General features: G+C 39.8%; 1 protein-coding gene across 1 annotated transcript in view; it reads left to right on the forward strand.

The window, feature by feature from the left end:
- Positions 1 to 13,450, forward strand: part of HAUS5 (HAUS augmin like complex subunit 5) — a 1,223,310-nt gene continuing 1,209,860 nt past the window's right edge. The window contains exon 1 of the mRNA XM_044080749.1: positions 1 to 204. The gene's annotated coding sequence lies outside the window, so the exon portion shown is untranslated. The remainder of the gene's footprint in view (positions 205 to 13,450) is intronic.

Raw genomic sequence — 13,450 nt, forward strand, 5'->3', positions numbered from 1 at the left:
AAAAAAAAAAAGATTGTCAGAGGGGAAGGGGACTTGCGTTGAAAGTTAATGTACGGTAGTTTGAATTGTGCTACATACAAACATGAATAAAAAGGCGAGTAATGGCTGTAGTGCGTGCTTTGTTTATAGGCTTATCACTGAGCAGGAAGTTGGCTTAATGTACAATTCATTCTAATTTCCTTGTGTTTGCTTTTCGGATCATTGGTAAGTTGCTAATAGTATTGGTGTTTTAGTTTGATGTTGAAATTCACAATAATAAACACGATCTATATCGGTTGGCTTTTTGACTCAGCATTATTTAGAGATTCCTGATAGAGACGTTACCATTCAGGATTGTTTTGTAGTTTCACCAGGGTGTCTCTTTTTAACGTAATAAGTTTGCTCTGATTCCAGTTGCTTCTCCGGAAAGGTTACTTATGTTAATAGGAAATAATTGGATTTTGACAGTCTGTGCCAGCTCTAAGATAGCAACTTTATAAAATGCGTGGTATTGTCAACAAAGAAATTACAACGTACAGTTTCTGTTATTTCAGTTGGAGGGTTGCTACTTGCTATGTAAGATGCAATCTGGTTATGGGCTCTTCCTGTAAGCAGTGTGCTACCAGTTTGTTGAAGAAAATGACAGTCAGCTGATTGTATTATATTAAGCTAACAATATGTTAGGCTTGTGTTAAGAACTTGTGTGTGTACATGATCGGGATACGTTAAATATTACTGGAGAGAGTTGTCAGTTTTTTTTTATTATTATGACTGTAAATAAATCTTGTGAGGAGGAGTGATGCACGTAGTAGTGCTAATGGTGGAGAGGAATTACTTAGTATATAAAGAGTAAGTATTAAAAGACCTTCACACCAACATACTTATGGATCGATATCCCTTTTCGTATTATGGTGTCTTTAGAGTCTCCAACCCCCAAGGATTAGTTAGCATAAGAGGTAGCCATGAAGTGGTATCCTCCCACAAGTATTTCTTATGGTCTAGTGAGAGGCACTTGGCTTAACTTTTGTATAAATTTTAACCGTGGCGAATAAAGCTAGGGTAATGAAAGCATAGTGCCAAGTACTGAATCTTTTTCTGCTAGAAGTGATTTATGGCCTTACCAAGAGTTATTTCTTGGTGTCTAGCCTTTTTTGGTAAGGAGATCACATACCAAAATTAGTAAAGCTTGAGTGAGTGCCACATTACTATATCCAGTGGGTATCTGCTTTGTATATCCAGTGGGTATCTGCTTTGTATACCCACCAGAGTGAAAGCAGTGTGCCACCTCGGTAACCAATTACAGTCAGTTTCTGCACACTTGAGATGCCTGAATTTGATCTGATAAAGAGAAATAATGACCACATTAATGCTGCTATCAGATGCATACACTGCCCCATTGACAAATACCATCAAAGAAAATAATGGGCACATTTTTTTTTGTGTGTAAATGCGCAGTAGGTATGTGCAACCAGAACAGTGGCTGCTTCAAAATGATTAACAGTAAACAGGAGTTAGTCACTTTCATCCATGGGCTTCCTCTGTATGCTTCTCATATTTATGTATGTGAGCAAATAAACACAAATTATAATAGTGACCTAAGTAATGTATTTAAATGTTTTGCTATGAGACATGTACACTGTCCAACATGGTTACAGTAAGAAACCTGAATCAGATTTTGTAAATATAAAGAAAACACAAAAATCCGTATTTTGTATTAGAAATTCTCGAGTACCGCAACATCTGATGTCTGGCAGTATTTTTTTATCCACCAAAGCCCAAGATTTATTTATTTTATTTATTTATTGGTATTTGATTACTGGGATAGTCCACTGGGCCAGTAGGAGCCCATTTTCAGAGGAGGCCCAGGGAGAAAAGCTCAAAAAGAAACATAAACAGTTATTTAACAATTTGGTAAAGCTTCACAATAACATGAACATAATAAATTAAAGTGAATGAAAAACTAAATTTATCAATTAGTTATAATTAATACAAAACATAAGTCACAAAATGAGACAGTGCTACCTTTTGACTTGTTAGGTTAGTGTTAATTTGAGATAAAGAAAACTAATGTGGTTGTGAAGTGAAAGGATTTAAGTAATAATTAGGTAGAGGTAGTCAGGATTTGAAGGGTAGGGGCTTGGTGGTGGTTGTTGTTGTCTTTCGGCTTTTCCCGGTTAGGGGGTCGCCACAGCAGAACTCCGGTCCGCTAATGATTGGCAGCAGATTTTTACGTGCTGAGTTGCCGGCCCTGACGCACAACCTTCAACGAAGGTACGCCCATTCACGCATGTCTCCACATAGAAGATGCTCTAACTGAGAATCGAACAGGACAACGTCTTACTGTGAGACAACGCTACCGAAGCACCACCACCGCAGTTTAAGGGTAGGGGCTTGGTACAAGTGCAAATCAAGGAAGAGGCGAGGTACTCTTGTGTAAGATTTTTGTTTTGGACTTGGTGATATAAGCAGTAAGTCCTCAAATATGAATACAGTTTGGTTTTAACAAAGCTGAACATTTACTGTGCTAAGACTTACAGTGAAGAAATATTCAGCATAAAATACTGACACATTTTGTACATGCTAAGTTGTATGAAATCTGTCAGTATCTTTTCATCTGGAGCTAGTGCGGAACCTATATACGGGTGAAGAAAAAATGCTCAGCAGCTTCTGCAATTAGTGTTTCTCACACAGCTGTCAAATTTATTGCTAAAGAATTACAAGCAATGTAGAAATAATCACAAGTAACTATTGCAGTATGAATATATATATTTTGTAAAGAATTTTTTTCATATTGGCACAAAACTGAGACAAAAGCAACACAGAACAAAATTAGGGGCCATTCAGTCAGAAGAATTCTTGTACCCATACCCTTATTTTGCAGAGGTTCTCTGTTACCTAAAATAATTAGTGCAGCAGCCTGAAAATACCCCAAAGCTGATTGTTTGTTCTTTGGACTTAACACTTCCCACCAACAAGCTTTCCTTATTTTCAATGAACTCCATAATATGCTAGACTCTGACTCAGTGGCAGCCATCACATTTGGCATGTAACTGGTGCAAATACTGTAAATCTGGTGCTAATACTATAAATCTAAATTTGTTGAAGTGTTATCCATTCTGCTACTAAAATTAAGGTTTGGGAGCAGGACTATAACGTCCACAATTCATGGCACTGTGATGGCTCTGTCTTTTGTGTGCAGTCAGTGAGAGGAGGAAATGAGAGAAATGGGTTGTGGGGCAGATAAAATGCTTTAGTGGGCTGGGTTGTAACCTGTTGGCCAACCACTGGTCTTTGATACAAATATAAGTTACACTTGTCTTAACTAATTGTATTGCTTACAAGGAAGTTTTCAAAAGACAGGCCTAGCATTAATGATGTGCTTCTGTTTTGTTATTACAGCGTCAAGTTTTATTCTGTTAATAAACACTGTCCCTAGAGTTTAAATGCAAACTATTTGAAGGTTTCTGCTTGACTGTCTTCTGATAATACATGGACACTATATAAAAAGACCATCTTTATCAACTGTATATAATAAATAATGCCATTTGTGCTGTCTGAGAAGAGGGCAGTATAGACTGGGTCCTGTAGTTTATTTAGTTAATAATAGTTATGGAGTCGTGTAAATGTCATGGTTTAAAAAAAAAACTAGACTGTGAACATTGTTTTATGTAAAAGATCTTTGTTCATTAACATCCTTGTTTATGAACATATGAAGGTTACAGACAGAGTAGTAACATTTACAATACCTGTGCTATGCTGGGAAAATATATATCATTTTTCTGAGAGTAATTGCTGGTGGCTGCAGATCCTGTTCTATTTATTTGTAACTTTTTCAAAAGGATGATTAGAATTCCACCCTTGTTTTATTCTGCTTGCATCCGGTATTTTTATCTTGGGGGTTTAAATAAAGCACAGCCTTATATGTGCTTAGCTGTTTTACTCACTGTCTCAAGTGTTGTTGTCAGCGATACAGTGTTAATCCTCAAGCTTCCTGTTATAAGTTGTGATAGGTGAGTCTGCCTGGTTAACCGGCGTCTGGATGATTTAGTGCTTATCTTTACAGCGAGATCTGTAGAGTTAAATGTCAGTTTATGTGGTTTAAGCCAGAGTGTTAAAGCTGTAAACTGTCAGTGAGAGTCATCCTGTAGATCTCTGTGTGTGTGTGTGACTGCGCAAGTCACTTAACTGGACAGTGCTTATAGGTTGCAGTTGTAAAGAGGCAGTGGTGCCTGAAGAGCTTAAATGAATGCAAGTTGGAATGGTTAATGTCTGTACTAAAGGATATTCTTTTAAGTGTTTGTAGGGGTCTTTGGCATTGTTTGCTTAGCCTTCTGTTTCTCACTGTTCTTGTTGATGTGATGTAGTTTAATAGTGGTACTGTGAATGTCTTAAATGCTTACGACATTCACAGTACCACTGTTAAAGTACCCCCAGCATGAGGGCTGTTCCCCTGCTATATATGTGTCTTTATTAAACTCTGATATCACTGTACATTGAAGTAAAGGGTATTCTCTGAAATACCATAATTTTGGACTTTTCACACCGAGTCAGACTTTTATTGGTACTTTTCAGTCAAAAACACTTCTGTATTCAGGGTATGCCTTGCTCTCAATTTGCAGTTATTTTTTTCTTTCAGTTTTCCAGTTCTGTGGGAGACATTCAATATAGACTACTTATCTAAATCAGAAAATGGTTATCCTATAGTTAAGTGCTACCAAAAACAGAACTGCCTTTTTTTAGTGCTTGCATCCTTTAAGAAAACTTGCAGTTAGGGTGTATAAACTGGTGGTGAGGCAGGATTGTTCAACTGCCTATAGGAAACTAGAGTCTCCACTTAGATCAGGACATAACACACCAAACTCTGATACAAGGTACCACTAGTGATGTGTACGGACATTTAAGCTTCATTTTATTGCCTAAATGTGCATCATATCCTTAAAGCCAAGCTGACAGTGCCTTACCGATTCCTATACTTTATAAAAGTTTTCTAATTGTGTTCTTTCTTCAGACCTTAACACTCAAACCTGGTGCACCTTATAGAAATGTGGCAAGTTTTGAGGCTGGTTTAGGAAGTAAATATCCTAACCACCATGTATCCTCTTCTCTTTTGAGTATTGCAGGGATCTAGCCTCTGTTATCTGCAATGTGATGTAACACACTGAATTCTGCATGATAATTTGAGAACACAAGTGTATATATACCATTAAACAAGAAGATTACCTCGGTGTAATAGTGAGATGTAGAAATGAAAGTAGTCCGTTTCCTGTGTATGTGTTTAACATCTCTTAAAGATTATTCGTCCTTCTTGGATAGTGGATGTACTACTCTACAAGGTACCAAATACAAATTCTGTATAGAGAGAATCAAATTGTTGTGTAGGGAATGAGGGAGATTCCTTAAGGGGTATGTGTGAGAGGAATGGGTTGCTTGTTCTGAATGCCAACAATGAATTGTTTTGATTTCCATGCTACTTGTGAGGGCTGCCAGCCTAACTAGGTAGAACTCTGTAGATAATTCTATGTCATTGTAAATATTAATATAATCTACAGGCTTGTTTTTACAAATGTAAGAAAACTGTGTTATATGCTGAACTTCAAAAATGTAACCACACTGCACCCTGCTGGAAGAAAGCTGTTAAGTAAAGGATTACAACTGTGTTTGATCTCAAGCTTGGAGGCAGGATGTCTGGGCTAGCAAATTCTTTCTATTGTTAAGACAGAGGTAATTACTAGATTGTACATGTGAAAGTGTCTTTTTATTGCTATGGCTTCCTGGCCAGGTGCAGCTTACAGAGAAATGTAAATTTTGAGTTTCTGTTAGCCTGGGAAATAAAGAAGTGATAAAATGATGTAATGTGAAATGACTCAGCAGTACTGGGTATTCTCAATTTAAGACTTTCTCGGAAAGAAAGATTGAGCATTTTGTATCTTGTGTGGGATCTAGTAAGAACATCTACTCACCAGCACTTGCTTGCTCTGTATGCAAGTAAAGAACAGTGATTTCTCTTAGGAATTTAGCCAGATTAGTCTAGCTGTTTTCTATGTTTGTCAGACTATCCTACAATATTGTTTTAAAGTTCCTGTGATTTCTGAACTCTCTTGATTAGCACTGTGTTGACTTGATGAGATTTGTCTTGTGTTTTTGTTTATTATTAAATATTTTTAAACCTTTCAACTGTGGCTGTTTTGTGCCGAGAGAATTTAAGCTCTAGAGTACTTGGCATGTATTTGGAGATGCTGTCCAAGCCACTCCAATAGTCTTGCTGTTCGTCACACTTAATATTTGGATAACAGTAATATTACACAGTGAAACTGGTCACCCTTTGGGAAGGACCTTATAGTAGCTGATATTAGTGGTTGGTGGCTGTCTGTACTACCTTACAGTCTGGGCAGAAAGGGGGCACAGCTGGAGAATCTGTGCCAGCCTTCCCCAGGAGTGTCTGTGTGTTTTGTATATAAATCAGATCCTAAAGTGTGTGTGTGCCAGCTACTTGGGCAGGGACACAAAGCACTGGTTGACCAGGGATGGTGCTGGAGGGTTTAACTTGACCATTAGGCTGAGATCTGGACCCTATAGCTGTGCCAGTGGTGAGTCTTATTGGGGATCTGGAGAGAAAGGGGGAAACCCAGTAATCTCTGTGTGCTCTTAAGGGAAATTGTGCTTTACTATGTGTGTATTTATTACCCCAATGTGCATGCCCCTCACTGGCGCTAGTGGTGAGGATTGAGGCTCCTTGATTACTGGGCCAGTGCACAGGTGTCACACTACTCATGGCCTATCTATAACAGAAGCACCCTTGTGTTCAGACATGGTATTTTAAGTGTATTTGGTATCAAAGCACCTTGTTCGAAGGTCATTGATTGTCTAGTTGTGCCATCTGACATGAGGCTGTATGTTCTGGGAAGTTGGTCCAGGAGAGGTGCCATGTTATTAACTGGCCATCATTTGGAAATGAGATGGATCAGATGACTGATGCAGCAGAATGACGTAGGAAAACCAGATATGTAATGATGATTTCATTTGGATTTCTTGGGAATACTTAACTGATGCTTCTGTGTAGGATGAGTTCAGATTTCACCTGCAGAACAACTTTTCCTGTATACCTGGGAAGGTCAGGTTGTGTTGTCTGAATAGACCTTGTTAAGGACCTAAACTTAACCTCCAGCAGAACTTTTCTTGTATACCTGGGGAGGTCAAGGTTGTTAAGGACCTCTGTAGTTGAGATGGCAGTAAAGAGTTATATGTTCATATGTGAATACTGGGCTAACAGTCCTAAAGGGCCATTTTAAGCTTAGGCAATAACATGGGGCCAGAACTAAAACTCTGTACCTTGTGTTTATGAGGCATAGACTTTAGCCATTATGCCAAACCCACCTTGGGGACCAGTTCCGTATTATGTGATCGAAACCTTAGGTTATCAAACACCTAAAGCTCAATCACAAAATGTCAAAGTCTGAAAATTGCGAACAACCGTTTCCACACAGGGAAGTGAGTCATTTGGCCGTTACGCAGATTTTGTTCTTTCTCTGCTGTAGAGCGATCTTGGAGTTGGTATATTTAGTTAGGGGGGTCCATACATTGGGGGGGTAAGCCCCCCACTTTATTTCTCTTTTTAATGCTCAAAAGATGTGTGGCAGTGACCTTATGACTCACTATTGGCTACCAGCAGTTAAGGAAGCCATCTTGTTAAAGTAAGAGCCCTTCCATTGTGGGGAGGGGTCTGTCTGGATCTGACTGATAGATACTGACAAGCTAGGAAGACAGCACCTGTTTCAGTTAAGGACTTCTGAACCAAGTGGACATGTCTTCTTCTAAGAAGGCAGTTCTGTAAACGGGTAGTAGAAATTTGATTCATTTCAGTAGATTACGGCAGTACAATGATGAAACAGTGCTGCTCTGCCAAATCTGTGGGAGCAGATGAGATCAGCGCTCTGGACTTTGTTTTATTGTGGTTAACATGCTGTTAGAGGAAGGCCGGGTGAGTGTCTCAGGATTGTCGGAAGGCTGGGTGAGTGCCTCAGGATTGTCAGACTGAAGTGGTGGTCTCCATTTTCAGAAAATGACTCCGGAGAGTGTGTTCAGTTATGTTGGGATCACACTTCTCAGCTTCCTTTGGAAAGTGTATGCCAGGGTTGCTGGGAAGGAGATTTTGTCTATTAATTGAACCCTTGATTCAGGAGAAGCAGCCTGGTGCCCTGCAAAGTTCTACAGCAGCAGAGAGACAAAAGAGAGACTTTAGAGTGATTTTAAGTATAATTTTTCTGCATTTTCTTGCTGGCTTTAGCTAATTCCACCTAAAACGCAGATTTTTTTTTTGAGTTTCAGCCACATATTGTACTTATTTTACTGCCTGCTCTTTAACAAAGTTGCTTTTGTGTTTAAATTACCTGTTTAACTGTTGTAGGCTACACACTCAAGTGTGATGGCCATTTCTGTGCATTTAAAGTGTTTTTTTTTATTGTATCTGCTTTATTTTTTGGAAAAAACCCCCCAAAAAATATACTTTTTTTTCCCACCTTTCTAAGCTAGTATAGTCCAGTTTTCAGGTTAGTGCTGAATTCAGGGCTGTGTTACAAGTTTCTGTGTTTGCCCATACCTTACTTGGATAGAATTAAGTTTCTCTGTTCACCTGTGAGAGAGGGGAGCTTTGGGCATCTTATCTGTCCCTCGAGGAGTGGTTTCAGCTCAGAAATTAGTAGTTTATTGGCCATTTTGGGCTAATTTCTCTCTTTCATTTCCCTGCTATAAAACCCGCATTTGTGTGGTTTTGCATGCGGGGCAGCGCCAGTTAGCTAGGGTGTAAGTATTCCCGGCTCCACAAAGTCTACTCTTCAATTTTTCCCTTGGAATTAGACAAACTTTCAACCTAAGCACTCAAGCCATTTTCTTCTCAGCCCGGCACTTGCTCAAAACTCATAGCAAGCACTAATAAACCTTAGCACTAGACCCCCCCCATACTGTAGAGAAGGACAAGGCTCTCTATTCAACCTTTCCAGCCAATCATTAAAACAGTTTACTGTACCTATCCAGGCATGTCCAAAGGGCAGTTTCAGGTGTACTCTCCGGTCCAACTGGTGAATCTGAGCATTTTGAGGCAATGTTACAACTGCCTCGTGTACACAGACAACCCTCTTCTCCTACCACCAAACACTAATACATGTGAGAGATGCAATTATACAGCCAAACTGGAGGCTAAGCTCTCTCAACCCAAGACTGGATCAGACAGTCAAGAGGAGAAGGGAATTACTTGCATCACACCATCAGTCACACGTAGACCTATGAAACCAGCACCGGCAAAAAAACACACAAATACATGAAAACATACTTGGAGGCTCTAAATAAAAATCTGCAAAAACAACAGAGACCTCCAAAGCAGACACCCAAGCAACCTCCAACCCCCAACACAAACCATGAAACACATACTTCACAAAACCAGTGTGCCATGCAATCTCAGTCCTTAAGGCAAAATAACATACCCAACACACTAGTAATTCAGGCACACTGACATCCCACTCACTAGGCTGAACAAGGAGAAGGTTACTGTTAGCTGCCTGTCTGGTGCCAAGATCCGCCACATAACAGAAGCACTCAGGTCACTCCAGAATAAGTACAAATATTATTGTGTCATTGTTCATGTTGGTGTGAATGACCTGGGCCGTACCTCCCTGTACTACATGAAAAGAGACATGGAAGAGCTCTCTGATCACATAGCCCAGGCTGGTATGACCCTGACCTTGAGTAGCATCCTGCCGTCACCAAGAATACCACAGTATAAAGAAAAAATTATCAATTTCAACAATTGATGAAAGCTCTAAGCCACTTCTGTTCAAAACCTGTTTTTGGGTATATATGCATAATTATTGTAGTTTATGTTTATGCTTGAGCATTTTTGTACCTGAACTACCTTACTAAGGATCTTATTTCTTCTCCCCCCGTGCTTGTTGTCTTCTATTTAACTTCCAATAGCACTCCAGCTGGCCTACGCTCCATCAGGGTTAAAACCCTCCCTGGCAACTCAGGATCCTTTTCCAACTTATCAGCTGTCTCAACACCCTATTTGTCCTCCCCTGTACTCTCCTACCAAAGGAAGGAAGAAAGTATGTGTGGTCTTCTAACTTGCTATACAGCTAATTTGTAGTATGCATGTTCCTCACTAATGTAAGCAAAGACTTCTCAGCCTGGTCAGCCAGCAGCCATACTCCCTTTTTTTTAACCCATAATGTAACAACTGCCCCTGTCTGGACATTCACTACTGTCTCTGACCGTACTGAGCGTCCTTTTTCAGCCCTAGACCGGCCTTCCCCCTGAAAGTACTACTACTGTTATACCAGCTCCTGGCCACTAGGTGGCACCCTCTCATAGTCCCTAGCGTTTGCCTATCCCAAACCCCTAGGAAATTCCACTCTTAGTAGACTACTGTCCTCACCTGCTACTAATCTCCTTCCACACCTCCTGCATTACTGTACTCTCCCACTATTAGCCTTGCAAATCTGCTTCTATACTTATTTTATCTCTCTTCCACTACCTTAACTTAACTTACCTTTCAGTCAACATTCCACTGATTGATCTCCTGCAACACTCAACTTGTCTCTACCCACTCCATTTGCCCTGCGGGCTCACTCCGCTCCCCTCCCTACCCCCAATTCCCACCCACCCCTAGGGGTCCTACCTTTATACTTCCTACCCATACCTCCTCCTCTTCCTGCTACTCTCTAACCACATCTTTCTTCTTCCAATTACTCCCTAACCACACCCCTTCCTCTTCCCAATACCCTATAATCATACCTTATAATCCTACCTTTTCCTCTTGAAAGACGCCCTTCCCACTATCTTTTCTCCCTACACACTCTCCTGACTCCAAAGCCCACTAATACTAACCTCACTCCCCTCCTCCTATCACACCACACTCTACTCGCTCTCTCATCTCCTCACTATAGATTTCTATTTTCTACCTACATAAAACACCAGCTACACATATAATGAATAAACAATCCATCCCATTCTTTTTCACACTCTTATTCACACTCTCACTACTACCTCCTTTAATCCTCACACATCTATTCACCTCTTTTGAAAATCCACTAGACCCAAACCAAAACTATCCCAAAAAAGAAACCAACTCACCTCTATATTTTATTCACGCTAAAACGGCATCCTCATCTAACTACATACTTCCTAAATATCATAGAACACTACACACAAAATACACCAATCTAAACCCCAGAAAATGTCTATCACTATACAGCAGACTACCCAACCCATATAAGCTAAGCATGCTACTCTCTTTAAAGGATGGTGACATCCACCCTAACCCAGGCCCCCAAACAACTCCTCTCTCATCAACCTCAATGATTCTACTACCCAAGCCCTGTCTAAACCATCTAACTCCCTTTTAATTGCCCATCTTAATATCCGCAGTATAAATAACAAAGTTACTCAACTCCAAGCTCTAACTGAAATCTATTCCTTTGATATTCTCTGCTTAACAGAAACCTGGTTAAAACCAGCAACCAAAAATAATGAAATTATCCCACCTGGATACAATATCCTGAGACTAGACCGTACATCCAAGAAAGGTGGAGGGGTTGCTATCCTATATAAACCTAGCTTACAATTAACCACTTATAACTGCAAACCACCTTTAGACTCTAATGCAGAAATTCTTATATCTAAACTTCTTCTTAACAATTCCAAATCTATCTATATTATCTGCATATATCTACCTCCTGGTAATAACACAGCAACTATGGAAAATTTACTTTGCTGGCTTTCCCAAAACCTACCTCAAGAAACCATTATCCTAGGTGACACAAATATTGACTGGACCTGCTTCTGCAGCAGCCTCCCCACAAACCATATTAACCTATATGGGTATTCCCAAACCTTTACCTCCCCTACCAGAATAAATAAATCTAACAAGAAATCAAGCTTATTAGACTGGATTCTCATTAACCATCATCCTCACATTTATGACTCGGGAACCCTCCCTGATGATTTAAGTGACCACTCTCTTACCTATATCATCAGACATAAAATCAACTTTCCCTCCCCAACATCCATTAAAAACATCAGGTCTAAAAAGTACTTTAACCCTCAACTTTTCCAGATGGAATTAAAAGCATGTAACTGGTCACCCTTACAAAACCTTCCTTTAGATGAAGCCGTTAGTTACTTTAACTCCAACTTCCTTGCCATCCTCAACCACCATGCCCCATCCAGACTAATTAGAATTAAAACCAAACATGCTCCATGGCTCTCAAAAGAAACCATACATAAAATCAATATGAGAAACAAACATTGGGTAAAATGGAGGAAAACTAAAAACCCTATAGACCAACAAAAATTCAGACAACTACAAAATGAAACTAAAAAAGCTATATTATCTGACAAAAATAACTACTACCTGCAATCCCAACAAGCTAATCAAAACAAGCCACAGAAATTCTGGTCTAGTATCAACCAACTACTCCATCCAGGACAATCCACTACTCCAAACCCTCAAAACACTGAAGGCAAAACACCGATGAATATAGCTAACGCTTTTAATACCTTTTTTTACTGATGCTGTATAAACACTAGCTAGTCAACTATCACCAAATAGCTTCACTCTACCTTCCGATGAATCAACCTCACCCCTTACATTTCACTTTCAACCCATACCAACATCCTATATTCAAACCCTTCTACAGAAACTGAAACCATGCTCCCCCTCAGCAGACCAACTACCTGCTGAATTCCTACAACTATCCGCCAAAGCCATTGCCTATCCTATTTCTATCCTAATCAATAGAACTATTACTGAAAGTTCTATCCCAAGTTTATGGAAAATTTCCCATATTATCCCCCTCCACAAGGGAGGTCAATCCACTGAACTCTCCAATTACCGCCCCATTGCCCTCCTCTCACCTCTGGCAAATATCATGGAAAAATGCATTCACAGACAATTACTTGACCATCTAACAAAAAATAACTTACTAGCCAACTGTCAGCATGGTTTTAGACCTTCACATAGCACTACTACTGCCCTTCTTTCCTTCACAGATTGTATCAACAAAAAACGTAATCTAAACAAACTCTCTTCAGCCCTATTTATTGACCTATCTAAAGCTTTTGACATGGTAAATCACCAAATTCTCATCAAAATACTAAAATCCCTGTCACTTGATACATCCTCCATAAAATGGTTCCAGTCCTACCTTGATAAAAGAAAACAGGCCGTACTGTGGCACAAATCCCTCTCTACTCACCTGCCCGTCAACCTGGGTGTCCCTCAAGGCTCCATCCTTGGACCTCTACTCTTTTCCATATTCATCAATGACCTTCACCTGGCAATCCCCCAAGCTACATGCATACAATATGCGGATGACTCTACACTGATATGCTCAGCCCCCTCTTCTCCAGAACTTCTCTCTTACCCAACAAGTATCTAACACAGTTGAGCAATGGTTCACACATAGATGCCTTCTCCTAA

This window comes from Protopterus annectens, chromosome 8.part0 (genome assembly GCF_019279795.1).
Source record: "Protopterus annectens isolate FY-2018-M chromosome 8.part0, PAN1.0, whole genome shotgun sequence".
Lineage (NCBI taxonomy): Eukaryota > Metazoa > Chordata > Ceratodontiformes > Protopteridae > Protopterus > Protopterus annectens.